The sequence below is a fragment of the Mustela nivalis genome (genome assembly GCF_964662115.1).
Source record: "Mustela nivalis genome assembly, chromosome: 6".
Lineage (NCBI taxonomy): Eukaryota > Metazoa > Chordata > Mammalia > Carnivora > Mustelidae > Mustela > Mustela nivalis.
The window spans coordinates 39,821,241-39,834,358 of record NC_139025.1 but is presented as its reverse complement, the minus strand read 5'-3'; positions in this window follow the sequence as shown (position 1 = coordinate 39,834,358).

The following is a 13,118-nucleotide window of genomic DNA, read 5'->3' as shown; positions in this document are numbered from 1 at the left end:
ATTCTTATGTTTTGCATGAAAATCTCTATTATCTACCTCTAAAACAAATTAGATCACCAAGCACTAACCATGAGCTAAGTCACTTTAATACTCCTAATAATCCTCTTTGATAGGTAGTATAATCAACCCCATTTTTCAAATGAGGAAACTGAAGGAAAGAGGATAAATAATTAGTCCAGAGTCACACTTCAGCATGAATCTTTCAGTGTTTAAACCTGGACCGTAATACCAGGGCCCACATTCTTCACCACTGTTCAATACTCTATCCATCATCCCTCTGCTCTATTCTCTTGTAAGTATCAATCTGGAGCTGCAAATCCTTCATGAAGGGACGCCTGGTTGGCTCAGTCAGTGAAGCATGTGACTCTTGGTCTCAAGGTTGTAAGTTCAAGACCCCACAGTGTGTGTAGAGATTATGTAGAAGTAAAAAAAAAAAAATCTTCAAAAATAAAAGCTCCTTCATGAAAAAAAAAAAAAAAAAAAAAACCTTTCTAAATCATGCCAAAACAAAAGAAAGAAGGAAAGAAGAAAGAAAGAAGTGAGCGCGGATATTTTGGGAAAATTACCCTCTAAGTAGGGGAAAGTTCTAAAAAGAGTATCCTATTCATTTCAAATTAAAAAAAAAACTAATGTTTAAGAGAGAAATTCTCAGCAAGAGGTCAACATCAGAATACAAAATGATGTATTTAGAAGCAGAACTGCTGCAGTGTAAACAACTGGGGTGTGAGTCAGAGAATATTAGGACAGGCCTGTCCACCAGGGATATAGATTTGATTGCATGTGACTTGTGTCAGCTTAGGAGAAATCAAGAGCACACTATAAAAGCAAGGCAATGGGAATGGTTCTAAATGAGCCATTCAGCCTCTAAGGCAAGTTATATGGAGCAAATTGAAATTCAAAGGGAAACCATCAACATGCCAGCCAGGTTTATACATTGCTTGTTCATTTCTTCAAAAGATCAGAAAAACTTTATTTTAAAAATTGTAATTTTTCTTCTCTTCGAAATTACTAACATTCTCTGGTTAGCTAGCAGTGATTAAAGCCCTAGTCTGTCACCTATTTAGGCCCCTGAAATTCTCAGTCATGATAAATATAAAAGTAATATTTATATGCCCATTACTCAAAAAGGATTTACAACCCTGAAATCAGCAAAGCAGTAGAAAGCTTAAACCTGTGTGTGTGTGTGTGTGTGTGTGTGTGTGTGTGTGTGTTTTGTTCAAAATTTTCCTGTATTGATTTTTTTAATAGACTTTATTTTTTAGAGCAGTTTTTGAGTAAAATTTGAGTAAAAATTGAGTAAAAGGTAGAGATTTCCCATAAGCTCCCTACCCCTACACATGCATAGCCTCCCTCATTATCAATATCTACCACCAGAGTGGTACATTTGTACAATCAATGAACCTACATTGGCACATCATTATCACTCAAAGTCCATAACTTACATTAGGGTTCACTCTTTGTGTTGTACATTCTATGGGTTTGGACAAACTTGTAATAACATGTATCCATTATTACAGCATGATACAGAGTATTTTCACTATTCTAAAAATCCTCTGCTCTACCTATTCACTCCTCCCTCCCTCTTAACCCTTCCAACCACTGACCTTTTTACTGTCTTCATAGTTTTGCCTTTTCCAGAACCTCAAATAGTTAGAACATATTTCTTTCTTTCTTTCTTTCTTTCTTTCTTTCTTTCTTTCTTTCTTTCTTTCTTTCTTTCTTTCTTTCTTTCTTTCTTCCTTTCTTTCTTTCTTTTTGACAGAGAGAGAAGGATCTCAAGTAGGTAGAGAGGCAGGCAGAGAGAGAGGAAGAAGCAGGCTCCCTGCCAAGCAGAGAGCCGGATGCGGGGCTTGATCCCAGGACCCTGAGATCTTGACCCCAGCCGAAGGCACTGAGCCACCCAGGCACCCCAACATATTTCTTTTTAACACTGAGTAATATTTTGTTGTCTGGGTGTACCACAGTTTTCTTACCCACTCACCTACTCAAGAATATCTTGGTTGCTTCCAGGTTTTGATAATTATGAATAAAGCTGCTATAGACATCTGTATGTAGGTTTCTGTGTTCATATATGTTTTCATCTCCTGTGGGTAAATATGAGACCACCACAGCTAGATCATATGGTAATAGTACGCTTAGTTTTTTAAGAAAATGCCTAATTGATAAATAAAATCTTAAAAACAAACAAACAAACAAAAGGGCACGTGGGTGGCTCAGTTGGTTGAGCGACTGCCTTTGGCTCAGGTCATGATGCTGGAGTCCTGGGATCGAGTCCCGCATCAGGCTCCTGGCTCCACGGGGAGTCTGCTTCTCCCTCTGACTTTCTCCCCTCTCATATTCTCTCTCACTGCCTCTCTCTCAAATAAATAAATAAAATAAAATAAATAAAATCTTAAAACAAAAAAATGCCAAACTGTCTTCCAAAATAGCTCTACCATTTTGTATTCCCACCAGTAATGAGTGAGAGTTCTTGTTACTTCACATCCTTGGTAGCATTTTGTGTTGTCAATGTTCTGGATTTTGGCCATTCTGATAGATATATAGTGGTATCTCATTGTTGTTTTAACTTGCATTTCTCTGATGATGTAAGATATAGAGCATTGTTTGGTATGCTTATTTGTCATCTGTATATTTTCTTTGGTGAGGTGTCTGTTCAGATCTGTGGCCCATTCTTAAATTGAGTGATTTTTTTTGAGGCTTTTTTTTCTTATTGTTGAGTTTTAAGAGTCTTTGTATGTTATGGATAACAATCTCTTATCAGATGTGTCTTTTGCAAATATTTTCTTCCAATCTATGGCTTCTCTTTTTATTCTCTTGACCTGTCTTTTGCAGAGCAGAAAATTTCAATTTTAATGAAATTCAGCTTATCAGTTATTTCTTTCATAGATTGTACCTTTAATATTATGTAGAAAAAGTCATGGGGGCACCTGGGTGGCTCAGGTTAAGTGTCCAGTTCTTGATTTCAGTTCAGGTCATGATCTTGGAGTCCTGGATCAAGCCCCATGTTGGGCTCCCCACTCTGCAGGGAGTCTGCTTGTTTCCCTTTTTCTCTCCATCTGCTCCATCCCCTCTTCATACTCACATGCTCTCCCTTTCAAATAAATAAATAAATCTTTTAAGAAATAAATAGAAAGAGGGCGCCTGGGTGGCTCAGTGGGTTAAGCCATTGCCTTTGGCTCAGGTCATGATCTTGGGGTTCTGGGATGGAGTCCCGCATCGGGCTCTCTGCTCAGCAGGGGGCCTGCTTCCCTTCTTCTGTCTCTGCCTGCCTCCCTGCCTACTTGTGATCTCTCTCTGTCAAATAAATAAATAAAATCTTTAAAAAAGAAAAAGAAAGAAATAGAAAGAAAGAAAGGAAGAAAGAAAGGAGTCATCACCAAACCCTAGGTCATCTAGATTATCTTCTATGTAATCTAGGAATTTCATAGCTTTGTATTTTATATTTACATTTATGTGACCCATTTTATTTTTGTGAAGAGTATAGGGTCTGTGTCTAGATTCATTTTTTTTTTTTTTTGGATGTGGATGTCCTGTTGTTACAGCACCATTTGTTGAAAAGACTATCTTTTCTCCATTGTATTGTCTTTGTTCCTTTGTCAAAGATCAACTGAATAAATTTGTGTAGGTCTTTTTCTGCGTTCTGTATTCCATTCTATTGACCTACTTGTTCTGTCATCAATATCACACTGTCTTGATTACTGGAGCTTTATAGTAAGTCATCCAACCTTGTACCTCTCCTTCCTTATTTTGTTGGCTATTCCGGGTCTTTTGCCTCTCCATATAAACTTTTGAATCATTTTTTTTTTTAATATCCACAGAATAATTTGTTGGGATTAACTACATTTGAATTCGATCTATAGCTCAAGTTAAAAAGAACTGACATCTTGACAATATTGAATCTTTCTATCCATGAACATGGCCTATCTATTTATTAAGTTCTTCTTGAGCTTACTATCTTTTCTGATTTTTTTTATTTTTATTTTTATTTACTTATTTGAGAGATATCACAAGTAAGCAGAGAGAGAGGAAGAGAAGCAGGCTCCCCACTGAGCAGAGAGCCCGACGTGGGGCTTGATCCCAGGACACTGGGATCATGACCCGAGCCGAAGGCAGAGGCTCTAACCCACTGAGTCACCCAGGCACACCTCTTTTCTGCTTTTTAGACTATAAATCTACATATCTCAATATGTTCTAGTCAGCAGTATTTGTATCTTATTCCCTAACTATGTTAAAGTACATTAACAAGTAGAAAGTTGTTTCATTTCTCTGAGCTTTAAATTTGATCCAAGTTACACTCTTAAAAATCTAATGAAACACTGAGAAAGAACAAGGTCAGTTAAATGGTGGGTTCCCTTAATGTTTACACTGAATCAAACACTAAATAACCAAGTCAAATGATTTTTAAATAGTGATGGTATGGTTTCAGTACAGTTAAGAAAGTCGATCCAACTTAAATAAATTTTCTTTTAGTTCAGAATCTCAAAATGCTGCCTAAATTCCATTGCCACAGATAAATATGTCCTGTTTTGTAATGCTTCTTGCTAAACTCACCCGCTTCACATTTTTAAACTTTTGTTGTGTTTCCTTTATAATTTGTATTTAACCTGAGTCAACAAGTCAATACTGAAAATTATGGGATTACTTCTTCTGGGGGAAAAAAAAGAGGCAAATATGCCCGAACTAATTTCCAAGTATTTTATACTGTAAGTCTAAAAAAAAGGTGAATGGGTAATCAGACTGCTAAGTTGTAAGAAAATAATAGTTAGCAAGTGTGACACCAGGGTTATTAGATGGAGAACATATAATATAAAATTATGCTAGATTTTTTATGGATTTTCTAACACCATACACACACAAAAAAAATCTCAAAGTAGAGTAAAGACCTAAATGTGAGACTTGAAACCATAAACATCCCAGAAGAGAGCACAGGCAGTAATTTCTCTGATGTCAACTATGGCAACCTTTTTCTACATATTTCTCCTAAGGCAGGAAACAAAAGCAAAAACAAACTATTAGGACAACATCAAATAAAAATCTTTTGCATAGTGAAAGAAACCATCAACAACAACAAAAAACTACCTACTGAGTGGGAAAAGATATTTGCAGATAACCCAATAAGAGTTAATATCTGAAATATAAAAAGAACTTATACAAATCAACACACACACACAAAAACAAGCAATCTGACAAAAAATGGGCAGAGGACCTGAGTAGACATTTTTCCAAAGAAGACGTACAGATGGCCAATACATGAAAAGATGCTCAACATCCCTAATCATCAAGGAAATGCAAATTAAAAGCACAATGGGATATCACCTTACACCAGTTCAAGTGGTTGAAGGAAAATGACAAGAAATAACAAGTGTTGGCAAGAATGGGGAGAAAAGGAACCCTCGTGCTCTGTTGGTGGGAATGTAATGGGGTGCATATGGCTCTTTTCACTACATCTGTATCTTTGGGGCAAATACCCAGTAGTGCAATTGCCCTATGACAATTGCAATTGTCATAGGGTAGCTCTTAAAGCTTACTCGTCCCTGCACACACATGCACGTGCATGCTCTCTCTCTCTCCAAAAAAAAAAAAAAAAAAAAAAAAAAATATATATATATATATATATATAAAATAGTTATTTAAATTTATATATATAATAAATATGTATTTAAATAAATATTTTTTTTTTTTTTTTTTTTGGAGAGAGAGAGAGCATGCACGTGCATGCGTGTGCAGGGACAAAGTGGAGAGAGGGAGCTAGAGAATCTTAAGTAGTGTTCACACTCAGCATGGGGCCCCAATCCAGGGCTCAATCTCACAACCTTGAGATCATGACCTGAGCCAAAATCAAGAGTCAGGCACTTAACCGAATGAGTCACCCAGGCACCACTTTCTCAAAATATTTACTTTATTTTGTTGTCTTTTTCAGTGTCTCTCTACCTGGTGCTGAGACTCCTTCATTGTCATAACTTTAAGTCAACAGATGATCCTTTCTACTCAAGAAGATTTGTATATGTTGTCTACCTTAGATTTGGTGGCCTGTGCCTTTCATAACTCCTATATATAAGCTCCCCAACAGATCAATGTTGACCCATAGGTAGGGACATCTCTATGCCCCTATTCAGCAGGAAGAAGTTACAGAAGATAAGACCTTCCACCCTCAGCAACCTTGAAGATTTAAAGGTCAAAATTGTTCAGGGAGTAAAATATAACAAAGACAAGAGAAATGTAGATAAAATTAAATTTCCTTATAATTTACAGCCCTTTGATAAATACCTGAGACAAGCAGAGTGTGAAGTTCTTCAAGGGACTCACAGATGCCTTAATGTTAATGCTTTGCTAGAGATTAAAACCAACCTTAGCTTGATAATAGCCAGACCTCCAGGATCTTACAAGTTTTCTCTAAAAGAAATCCCTTTAGATAATTCCCTTATCTCCACCCCACCCCCAACCAAAAACAAATCATTAGCCACACCTCACAATCACCTGTTTCTACCCACGGATCCTGTCCCCCTACTGTAATAAAGCACTTTTGCACCATAAGAAGAAGGAAGGAAGAAAGGAAGGAAGGAAGGAAGGAAGGAAGGAAGGAAGGAAGGAAGGAAGGAAGAATGGGAGAAGGGAAGAAGAGAGGGAGTAGAGGAGGAAGGGAGGAAGGAAAGAAAGAAAGAAAGAAAGAAGGAAAGAAAAAAAGAAAAAGAAATCATACCAAGTATTTCTTGGGCCATAATGAAGTTAAACTAGAAATCAATGACAGAAAGGTACTTAAAATTCCCTAAATGTGTGGAAGTTAGGGGCGCCTGGGTGGCTCAGTTGGCTGGGCATCTGCCTTTGGCTCAGGTCAAGATCCCAGGGCCCTGCAATCAAGTGAGCACCGGTCTCATTGCTGAATGGGAAGCCTGCTTCTCCCTCTTCCTCTGCCTGCCATTCTCCTTGCTTGTGCACTCTCTCTCTCTGTCAAATCTTTTAAAGAAAATGTATGGCAATTAAACAAACTTTTTTAAAAGTTATTTTTAATTTATTTTCAGCATAACAGTATTCATTATTTTTTCACCACACCTAGTGCTCATGAAATCCATGCCCTCTATAATACCCACCACCTAGTTCCCCCAACCTCCCCCCCACCGCCCCGCTGCTTCAAACCCCTCAGACTGTTTTTCAGAGTCCATAGTTTCTCATGGTTCATCTCCCCTTCCAATTTCCCCCAACTCCCTTCTCTCCATGGGTTGGGGCACCTGGGTGGCTCGGTGGGTTAAAGCCTCTGCCTTCGGCTTGGGTCATGATCCCAGGGTCCTGGGATAGAGTCCCGAGCTGGGCTCTCTGCTGGCAGGGAGACTACTTCCCTTCCTCTCTCTCTGCCTGCCTCTCTGCCTACTTGTGATCTCTGTCTGTCAGTCAATAAATAAATAAATAAATAAATAAATAAATAAATAAATCTTAAATGCCCATGGGTCAAGGAGAAAGTCCCATAGGAAATATCAACCGAAGTAAAATTTTTTTTAAAGATTTTATTTATTCATTTGACAGAGAGAGATCACAAGTAGGCCGAGAGGCAGGCAGAGAGAGAGAGAGAGAGAGAGAGAGAGAAGCAGGCTGCCTGCTGAGCAGGAGCGCAATGCGGGACTCGATCCCAGGACCCTGAGATCATGACCTGAGCTGAAGGCAGCGTCTTAACCCACTGAGCCATCCAGGTGCCCAACCGAAGTAAATTTTACCTAAGTAAAAATAAAAATAAAATATATCAAAATTTGATGGATATACTTAAAGCAGAGTTTACAGGAAATGTTATAGCATTAAGTACTAATGAGAAAAGACAAATGGTTTCAAATAAGTAATATAATTTTCCACTTTAAGAAACTAAAGGAAAGAATATTAAAGCCATAGCAAACAGAAGGAAGGGAATAGTAAAAAGTATAAACCAATAAAACTGAAAACAGAAAAATCAATGAAACCAAAATCAGTAACATGGGGAAAAATCAGTAACATGGATAATCCCCTAGCCAGACTGACAGAGACAGACAGATAGACTACAAATTATAAGTGATCACTAATGACTACATAGACAATAAAAGATTGATGAGGAAATATTACACACAGCCCTATGACTATTAATTTGAAAACCTAGATGACATGGACTAATTCTTTGAGATACAATCAATCAAAACTCATTCATGAAGAAATAGATAGTATATTCCTCTAACTATTTAAGAAATTGAATTCAAAGTTTAAAACCATCTACATAGGAAACTCCAGGATGAGATGGTTTCACTGGCAAGTTTCCCCAAACTTTTACAAAAAAAAAAAAAAAAAAAAAGACAATTCTATACAATCTCTTCCAGAAAACAGAAGAGGTAAGAATACTTCCTAACTCATTTTATGAGGCCATCATTGCCCTAATACCAATAGACAACAGAAAAAAACTACAAAACAAAATTTCTCATGAACATAAATTGCAAAAGTCTTCAAAAGAATATTATCAAATTGAAATCAGAATATATTTTAAAAAAAGGAAAATCATGGCTGGTTCAACATTTAAAAAGCAACCAATGTAATTTAGTGTATTAATAGGCTGAAAAAAATACAATATGATAATATCAATTGTTGCAGAAAAAGAATCTTACAAAATTCAATAGCCATTCATATTAAAAATTCACAGCAGACTATGAATAGAATGGAATGTTCTTAACCTGATAAAGGCAACTATATAATAACCTACAGCTATCATACTAAAGAGTGAAAGACTGAACGCTTTCCCTCTAAGATTAGGTAAAAAGTGAGGATGTCCTCTCTTCCCACCCCCTATTCAACATCTTACTGGAAGTCCTATCCAGTGAAATAATATAAGCAAAAGAAATAAAAAGCATTTATACTGAGGGGAAAAAAAGAAAGAAAACTGCCTCTATTTGCAGACAACATTACTTACATAGAAACTCCCAAAGAATATATAAATAAGCTACAAAACCTATGGAGTTTAGCAAGATTACAGGATGTAAGGTTAATACACAAAAATCAACTTTATTTCTCCATACTAGCAATAAATAATTGGCATTCAAAATAAAAAGTACAAAAAATATACATTTACAATAGTAGCAAATGGAGAAAAAGAAGAAAAATAAATATAAGTACAACAAAATATGTGCAGGACTATGAAAATGGCAGAATACTAATGAAAGAAATCAAAGAGATGAAAGCAAATAGAGAGATACACCATGTTCATGATTAGAAGACACAAAATTGTTAACATGCTTAATCTATACATCACCTGGGTGATCTATAGCACCTGGGTGGCTCAGTTGGCGAAACATCTGACTCTTGATTTCAGCTCAGGTCATGACTTTAGAGTTGTGAGATTGAACCCACATCGGGTTCTGGGTGTAGAATCTGTTTAAGATTCTCTCTCTCTGACCCGCTCCCCGAAATGCTGAATCTATAGGGCTAATGCAATTCCAGTTACAATCCCACAGACATTTACAAAAATAAACAAGCTCATTCTAAAATAAATATAGAAGGCAAAACTACTAGAAGAGCTAAAGTAATATGTACAAAGAACAAAGTTGGAGGACTTGCATCACCCAATTTCAAGATATATTATGATTCATGGTAATCAAGATAATGTGCTCTAGATGAAAGTATAGACACCTACAATGGAAAATAATACAGAGTCCCCAAGTAGACCTATATAGGGGTACCTGTGACTCCATTGGTTAAGCATCGGACTCTTGATTTTGCCTCAGGTCATGATCTCAGGATTGTGAGTTCAAGCTCCACACTGGGCTCCATGCTCAGAGTGAAGCCTACTTAAACAAACAAACAAACAAACTTACGTGAACATTTTGATTGATTACTGCCAAAGATACAAAAGTCATTCAGTGGAGAAAGGCCAATCTTTCCAACAAGTGATGCCCCCCCCAATTATATCTTGATACATACCTCACATTTTATACAAAAATTAACTTAAATAGGGGCGCCTGGGTGGCTCAGTGGGTTAAAGCCTCTGCCTTCGACTCAGGTCATGATCCCGAGGTCCTGGGATCAAGCCCACATCGGGCTCTCTGCTCACTTCCCCTCTCTCTCTTCCTGTCCCTCTGCCTACTTGTGATCTCTGTCAAATGAATAAATAAAATCTTTTTTAAAAAATTAACTTAAATATATCACAGACCCCAAATTAAATATACGACTCTAAAGTTTTTTTTTTTTTTTTTAAGATTTCATTTATTTACTTGAGAGAGAGAGAGAGCATGAGCAGAGGAAGAGGGAGAGGCAGGCTCCCTGCTGAGAAGGAAGCCTGTGGGGCTAGATCCCACGACTCTGGGATCATGAACTGAGCTGAAAGCAGATTTTAAAAAATTTTTTATTTTGTATTAAAATATAATGTATTATTAGCCCCAGGGGTACAGGTCTGTGACTCATCAGGCTTACACACTTCACAGCACTCGCCATAGCACATACCCTCCCCAATGTCCGTAACCCAACCACCCTCTCCCCACCCCCCCACTGGCAACCCTCAGTTTGTTTTGTGAGATTAAGAGTCTCTTATGGTTTTTCTCCCTCCCTATGGCATCATGTTTCATTTTTCCCTTCTTTACCCCCCAAACCCCCTACTTTGCCACTCAACTTCCTCATATCAGGGAGATCATATGATAATTGTCTTTCTCTGATTGACTTATTTCACTCATCATAATACCCTCTAGCTCCATCCATATCATCACAAATGGCAAGATTTCATTTATTTTGATGGCTACATAGTATTCCATTGTATATATACATCACATCTTCTTTATCCATTCATCTGTTGATGGATATCTAGGTTCTTTCCATAGTTTGGCTATTGTGGACATTGCTGCTATAAACATTTGGGTGCACGTGCCCCTTCAGATCACTACATTTGTGTCTTTAGGGTAAATACCCAGTAGTGCGATTGCTGGGTCGTAGGGTAGCTCTATTTTCAACTTTTTAAGGAACCTCCATGCTATTTTCCAGAGTGGCTGCACAAGCTTGCATTCCCACCAACAGTGTAGGAGGGTTCCCTTTTCTCCACATCCTCGTCCACATCTGTCGCTTCCTGACTTGTTAGTTTTAGCCATTCTGACTGGTGTGAGATGGTATCTCATTGTGGTTTTAATTTGTATTTCCCTGATGCCAAGTCATATGGAGCACATTTTCATGTGTCTGTGGGCCATCTGCAAGTCTTCTTTGCAGAAATGTCTGTTCATGTCCTCTGCCCATTTCTTGAGTGGGTTATTTGTTCTTTGAGTGTTGAGTTTGGTAAGTTCTTTATAGATTTTGGACACTAGTCCTTTATCTGATATGTTGCTTGCAAATATCTTCTCCCATTCTGTCAGTTGTGTTTTGGTTTTGTTGACCTGTTTCCTTTGCTGTGTAAAACTTTTGATCTTGATGAAGTCCCAATAGTTCATTTTTGCCCTTGCTTCCCTTGCCTTTGGTAATGTTTTTAGGAAGAAGTTGTTGTGACTGAGGTCGAAGAGGTTGCTGCCTCTGTTCTCTCAAGGATTTTGATGGATTCCTTTCTCATATTGAGGTCCTTCACACATTTTGAATCTATTTTTGTGTGTGGTGTAAGGAAATGGTCCAGTTTCATTTTTCTGCATGTGGCTGTCCAATTTTCCCAACACCATTTGTTGAAGATACTATCTTTTTTTCCATTGGACATCCTTTCCTGCTTTGTCAAAGGTAAGTCGACCACAGAGTTGAGGGTCTATTTCTGGGCTCTCTATTCTGTTCCATTGCTGTATGTGTCTGTTTTTGTTTCAGTACCATACAGTCTTGATGATGACAGTTTTGTAATAGAGCTTGAAGTCTGGAATTGTGATGCCACCAACTTTGGCTGTCTTTTTCAACATTCCTCTGGCTATTCGAGGTCTTTTCTGGTTCCATATAAATTTTAGGATTATTTGTTCCATTTCTTTGAAAATAATGGATGGTATTTTGATAGGGATTGCATTCAAAGTGTAGATTGCTTTAGGTAGCATAGACATTTTCACAATATTTGTTCTTCTGATCCATGAGCATGGAACATTTTTCCATTTCTTTGTGTCTTCCTCAGTTTTGAAGGCAGATGTTTAACTGACTGAGTCACCCAGGCACCGCGACTCTAAAATTTTTTAAAATCTATTTATTTATTCATCTAAGTAATTTCTAATCCAATGTGGAGTCAAACTCACAATCCAAGATCAAGGATCACATGCACCTCCAACAGAGCCAGCCAAACATCCCCAAAACTCCAAAATTAAAAAACAAAAAAAGGGGCGCCTGGGTGGCTCAGTGGGTTAAAGCCTCTGCCTTTGGCTCAGGTCATGATCCCAGAGTCCCACTCCCTCCTCAGGGAGCCTGCTTCCCCCTCTTTCTCTGCCTGCCTACTCTGCCTACTTGTGATCTCTGTCTGTCAAATAAATAAATAAAATCTTAAAAAAAAAAAAACACAGAAGTAAACTTTCTGACCTTTGGTTTGGCAAAGAGCCTTTATATTTAATATTTAACAAATAACCAAAAGCACAATTCAATGATAGATTGGACTTTATCAAAATTTTAAAACATTTTTCTCTGTGAGAGACACTGTTAAAAAAAAATAAAAAGATAAGCCACAGATGGGGAGAAAATATCTGCAAATTGTGTATCTAATAAAGGACTTGTATACCAAAGATATAAAGAACTTGCATAACTCAACAGTAGGAGAACAAACAACCCCATTTTTATTTTAACAAACCCAAATATTCAAATGGCAAATAAGCATGTGAAACCATGCTCAACATCAGCTAGGGAAATACGAATTAAAACTACAATGATATACCACTTTATACCTATTAGAATGGCTAAAATTTTAAAAACTGATAATACCAAGTATTCACAAAGATGTGAATAGGAACACAAAATGGTACAGTCATTTTGTAAAACAGTTTGGCAGTTTCTTATAAAGTTAAAGATATACTTATTGTGCAACCCAAGAATCCCATTCCTAGGTATTTACTCAAATGAAATAAAAGCTTATTTCACACATAAAATTCCATACGTGGGTGTTTTTACTTTATTCAAAATCCACTTACATGCCTATCAACAGGCAAAAGAATAAACAAGCTATATCACATCCATACACTGGAATACTTGCAATA